Source organism: Pecten maximus, unplaced genomic scaffold (genome assembly GCF_902652985.1).
Source record: "Pecten maximus unplaced genomic scaffold, xPecMax1.1, whole genome shotgun sequence".
Taxonomy (NCBI): Eukaryota; Metazoa; Mollusca; class Bivalvia; order Pectinida; family Pectinidae; genus Pecten; species Pecten maximus.
Window position 1 is genome coordinate 10,209 of NW_022982547.1, and position 5,965 is coordinate 16,173.

At 33.7% G+C, this 5,965-nt stretch overlaps 1 long non-coding RNA gene across 1 annotated transcript; it reads left to right on the plus strand.

Annotated features, from left to right (window-relative positions):
- The first annotated feature begins 1,609 nt into the window (after nucleotides 1–1,609).
- On the plus strand, nucleotides 1,610–5,027 carry LOC117320550. The gene is made up of 4 exons (XR_004531082.1): nucleotides 1,610–2,438; nucleotides 3,550–3,630; nucleotides 4,303–4,341; nucleotides 4,615–5,027. It is a non-coding gene; the product is annotated as an uncharacterized LOC117320550 (long non-coding RNA).
- Nucleotides 5,028–5,965: the final 938 nt, after the last annotated feature.

Genomic DNA, 5,965 nt, shown 5'->3' on the forward strand with positions numbered 1-5,965 from the left:
GCGATGCTACAACTTTTATTTCTATAGATTTTACCGCTTATAATTAAGAAATTATGAATTTTTGAATTTAATATAACAGGTTTTGTGAAATAATAAGCTTAGTTTTCATGATTTAAACTACGTTAGAAGAAAAACACAATAAATTATATGTGGTCTTTTCGGTCCATTGCGTTCCGATTCGGGTGGTTAGTCGTACTGTCACTTACAAAATGGCAGGTCAACAGCGTGAAATTTTGACTAGCGTAAAGCAAGGGTCTATACTGACGAAATAAAACCTCTAGGTGGGACTAAATGGGTGTTCTGGGGGTAAATACATATCTCATTTATCCATATTGGTAAGATACGTGTGATTTCACACCGGTTTTACTGTATTTACACCTTACATCTTAGCGGCACCAAACGGTGACGGGAAATTCCATGTTTTCATAGAGTAGTGCGTTCTGGCCCTACAGCAGACATGCAAATTATATCCTTACTTGGATGAAAGTTGTTCGAAATGTTCATCAATCCGTGATTCTTACATCTACTACACAAGAAATAACTTCCATCAAATCTACTTTCTTTTACCGGTCAGCGACACACAGCGGAATCTTTACAGTTCTTTATATCTAAATATACTACACATTATCTATGTCCCCTCTAGACTACGACTATAGTGACAAAATAAAATAAAATATCACATATTTTCAAGCTAAGTAAAACTGATGTTTAATTCTACGGCATTTATAAGAGCTGGAAACAATTAAAACCAATGGTAAATGTAAAGTTTCAATTACGTTATACCGTACGTCCCTGGTCACATCGATCATAGCGTTGATAGGTATCAGTTATATACATGTAGTTAGCCTACTCCATATCGATCCATATTACAGGTAAATTTTATCGCATGAGTAAGCACCGATGAGTCCTGCTGATCCACTGTGATTCTCTGTGATCATCAGTGTCTCGATCGCGGAGGTTCACCGCGGCACGCTTGGTCACCGCGATCTTTGATGATTTAACCCCGGTGATTGATTGGCATAATTGGTCTATCACTAGGAAACACGGTGATTATTTCTCCATGTACACTCGTCACCATAAATCGCGGTGTGGGGGGTAGAAGTATTAAAAGCTACGGTCCTTACTGTATAATAATATTGGAGGTTCCTTCTCGAACTTCGTTTTTAGAGGACTCCGCCGTATGCACTTAAAGGACTCGCACAACTAAATAATTTACTAATGTTATTAATAGTGACCCCATCCCTTTATTTGCTCGTTTCAAGTTCAAATGATATGAAATTTATATCAAATTAAAGTTTGAAGTTTATCTGATAAATGATGTTATTGTATAAGTTTATTGGCCTATAAGAGCACACGGGTACTCGAAAGACAGTAACCCTGACATTAACAGTACACTGCGGAACCCCCACCTGAGGAATTCCTGCCTTTTTACACCTCAAATCCTACATCATTCTATTTTCGGTAGGAGTGTATATTTTTGATTTTCCAAAACCTCAAAACCCTACTCTTTATTCTCCTATATAGAAAGTAACTATTTCATATGTTATTTACTCAGGAAACAGCTACAAACCTAAGAAACACATTTTCCTCAGGGACTTGGTTCAGGTGAAACACAATTTGTGAGCTTATTTAGTTGTGCGAGTCCTTAAAGGAGGATGTACCTAGCTAATGCGCTATATGCCCGTTTTATGGATGCTGCAATTCACAGAAAGTGTATTAATAAAAAGAGCAACTATTTTAATACAGTAGCTGAATTCAGCTATATATGGCAATGTTTTTAAATCCGGTTTACATATATTTTTATCATTATTTATGATGGATTTCACTCCACTGAAGTGTGCAAATTTAGCTCAAAACTAATAAACTTTCAACTTTCACACATTTAACCATGTCAAATGAGAATTTTCCATTACTTTCTATGTTAATTTTTGATGAAATCCATATAAAAAGTGTATTTGAGAAAAAAACGGAATATGGGGACTTCATGTTATTAATTTGCAGCAGAATGTTATAATTTACTTCAGAACATTAGAGTTTGTAGTTACAGAACAAAAGTTCCTAAGCTAAGTAGGTCTTGCCTCTTTAAACTTTTTTACTCTCACTGCAGTATCATTGCAGTCTCAATTAATTTTGTCTGATTTGAATCCAATTGTTTTGGTTAGTTGTGATGAAAGTATTACAAATGATTACTTGAGATTATTTAATATTTATTCACTATTGCAAGCACTAGTTAAAAAATCCACCAGTTTGTGTTCCAGGAACACCAACTTTGGTCAATGGCTGGTACCTGTTTGACCAGTGAGTGACAAAATATGTTTTATGATGAAATAATTCTATCTAGCCACTGCAAGTCTTTGTCATTTACAGGTTTCCATCAGAAACTAATATTGGTGAGCCAGGAACATCAGCATCAGATGCAATTGAGGAAGAAATTGGTGGTGAGTTATTTAAACAGTACAAGACAGTATATGTACTTTCGAAATTTATCCTAATGTCACTTTTTTTTTATGTGAGGAGTTTAAATTTGCTTCCAGCAGGACAGTGATTTGTTATACACTCAGGTATGGTAAAATCAATCACTCTTCATAGATGGAAGGGTCTTAAGGTGCTTTACCTAAATTGTGAATTTCACGACTCTTGGTTCTCACGTTTGCCCTAGGGTAAGGGGTAAACTTTACTATAGTTTCTAAAGGAAATTCACATACTTGACTATCATTTGTTTGATTTCTTTTGGAATTCATTCTAACTTAGTTATCATTATCAGCATTAGATGAGATGACAGTTTTATGATATGTGCATGTTGGCCCTGACTGACCCCCAGGTGCTGATGGGCAGGGCCAAAAAGTGTCAAATTAATTTAAATTAGAAAGAAAATCTTATCAGGGCCCCAATAAGTATGAATCAAATACTCTTCATAGTTGGAAGGGTCTAAGGTGTTTTACCAAAATTGTGAATTCCATTACCCTGGGGTCTCATATTTGCCCCTTGGGAGGAGTTACACTTCACTCTAGTTTATATAAGGAAATAACATTTTTGAATATCATTTGTTTCATTTCTATTGGAATTAGCAGTTTTGGAAGACAGTTTGCTGGTATGCAATGATTGCCCCAGATTGACCCCCAAGGGCAAATGGGCTGGGTCAAAAGGGTCAAATTTACAGAAATAGGCCCATGGACCTTTTACTTTTCGATTTTTTTGCGAGTCTCTGGTGTGTATTATAAATCTGATGTAAATGGAAACAAAATATGATCATATGATCTCAAGAAAGTCCAGTAATTATAGGAAATAACTTTAAAAAAATTTAGTATGAATTTTCAACATCTAGTTTGGCTTAAACATGACAACATAGCATTGTTCTGTACTATGAAGTCATTGTGACAATCAAATAAGTCACCACTACGGCTTTATGGTACGTATGGCATAAATAGAATTGATGTGACAGCTTTATTACACTACATAATACCTAAATATTATGATAAATAGCTTTATATAATAATTTAAACATGTTTGTTTCTGTCTGATGTTATTCAGTTATTAATTCAATTACAGAGGGTGTAACCTTACATAAAGTTTCATCAGAAGAGGCGGATGTACTCATGCCCTTGTTCCCTGAAGAACAGAAGACAGAAGGTAAATATGAAGCTGGAAATATTGGTTACATGGTTTGTTAGTGACTCAATATGGAATATACAGAGTCCTTTAAGTGAACTTACCAGGAGAGATGTCACTAAGAAACCATGTAACCAATTTACTTCACTGATGACCTTTTGAAATTACAAATAACTATTTACAGATACATATTAAGTACTTGAAAGTAAGCTCTCTGGTATAATTTAGAAATGCCTTAATTTACTTTTCTGCTCACATTTGGTTTCGGAAAAAATAGTTTAATAACAAAATATTGATAACTATGAGAGAGAAAACAACACATTTTGAAGCTGTTATCGTCTAAATATAGCAAAATATATCAAAAATTCCCAATGGGGAATTGGATTTTTTCTACGATTCTGGAGTCTCGAAAATGATGAAAAATATGACATCATAAATATGGCTGTAAGTCACTAACAGATTAAGAAACTTAGGTATGGACACTTTTTATTTATCAACTTTTATTCATTAGCTTGTAGTTCAAATATCATCAAATGAATCGTAACTGATATGTCCTTTCTATTGAGGAAAGTGAGCACAAAAATGAATGCAGTGAACACTGTTGAACATAACATTTAAGGTCGATGTTTGGTGTATATTGCCTTCAACTCCTGTTTTGAAAATAAATTTGTCTCTGGTTTCTATTTTATTTAGCAGGTACAAAGAAAAGAGGGAAGAAAAGGAAATCAAATGGTAAGTTCCAATAAGAGAAAATAAGTCACTTTTTACAAATTAGGAAAAGTGTTGGTATCATGCCAGCACTATAAGTATACCAGAATCATCTTCAGGGTGAGAATTCTCAGCATTTTCTCTGAATTCAGTGATTTTTGGGTAAAATTAGCAGGAAAATTGCTGGATTGTGTCTAAAATGCCCAGATATGATGGTTTGTGTGTGGAAGTTTTGTATATAGGTATGCTTCTCTATTTTGAAGACTTTCAGTTATTCAATTATTGATTCAATTACAGAGGCTGTAACCTTACATAAAGTTTCATCAGAAGAGGCAGAGTTACTCATGCCCTTGTTCCCTGAAGTACAGAAGACAGAAGGTAAATATGAAGCTGGAAATATTGGTTACATGGTTTGTTAGTGACTCAATATGGAATATACAGAGTCCTTTAAGTGAACTTACCAGGGGAGACATCACTAAGAAACCATGTAACCAATTTACTTCACTGATGACCTTTTGAAATTACAAATAACTATTTACAGATACATATTAAGTACTTGAAAGTAAGCTCTCTGGTATAATTTAGAAATGCCTTAATTTACTTTTCTGCTCACATTTGGTTTCGGAAAAAATAGTTTAATAACAAAATATTGATAACTATGAGAGAGAAAACAACACATTTTGAAGCTGTTATCGTCTAAATATAGCAAAATATATCAAAAATTCCCAATGGGGAATTGGATTTTTTCTACAATTCTGGAGTCTCGAAAATGATGAAAAATATGACATTAAAATATGACATCATAAATATGGCTGTAAGTCACTAACAGATTAAGAAACTTAGGTATGGACACTTTTTATTTATCAACTTTTATTCATTAGCTTGTAGTTCAAATATCATCAAATGAATCGTAACTGATATGTCCTTTCTATTGAGGAAAGTGAGCACAAAAATGAATGCAGTGAACACTGTTGAACATAACATTTAAGGTCGATGTTTGGTGTATATTGCCTTCAACTCCTGTTTTGAAAATAAATTTGTCTCTGATTTCTATTTTATTTAGCAAGTACAAAGAAAAGAGGGAAGAAAAGGAAAGGTCCAATTAGAGAAAATAAGTCACTTTTTACAAATTAGGAAAAGTGTTGGTATCATGCCAGCACTATAAGTATACCAGAATCATCTTCAGGGTGAGAATTCTCAGCATTTGGATGAGTATACATTAACAGTAGTAGTCTTATTGTATTACACTATGAGTATACATTAACAGTAGTCTTATTGTATTACACTATGAGTATACATTAACAGTAGTCTTATTGTATTACACTATGAGTATACATTAACAGTAGTCTTATTGTATTACACTATGAGTATACATTAACAGTAGTAGTCTTATTGACTATGCCACTGTACACTTTCATCCATGAGTCTAGCTTATATAATTATAAATACCATGTATACTGAAGTTCATCCCAAAAGTACTTGTCCAGAAACATGCAACACTGAACATGACTGTTTATTTAAATGACCTTATTGATTAAAATACAAAAGAGCACGAACATGTTGTATATCTAATTTTGTTTTTATTTGCCAGCTAACACTGAAGACTACATTGTGGAACGAATACTGTCGATTGGAAAAGCCCGGAAAA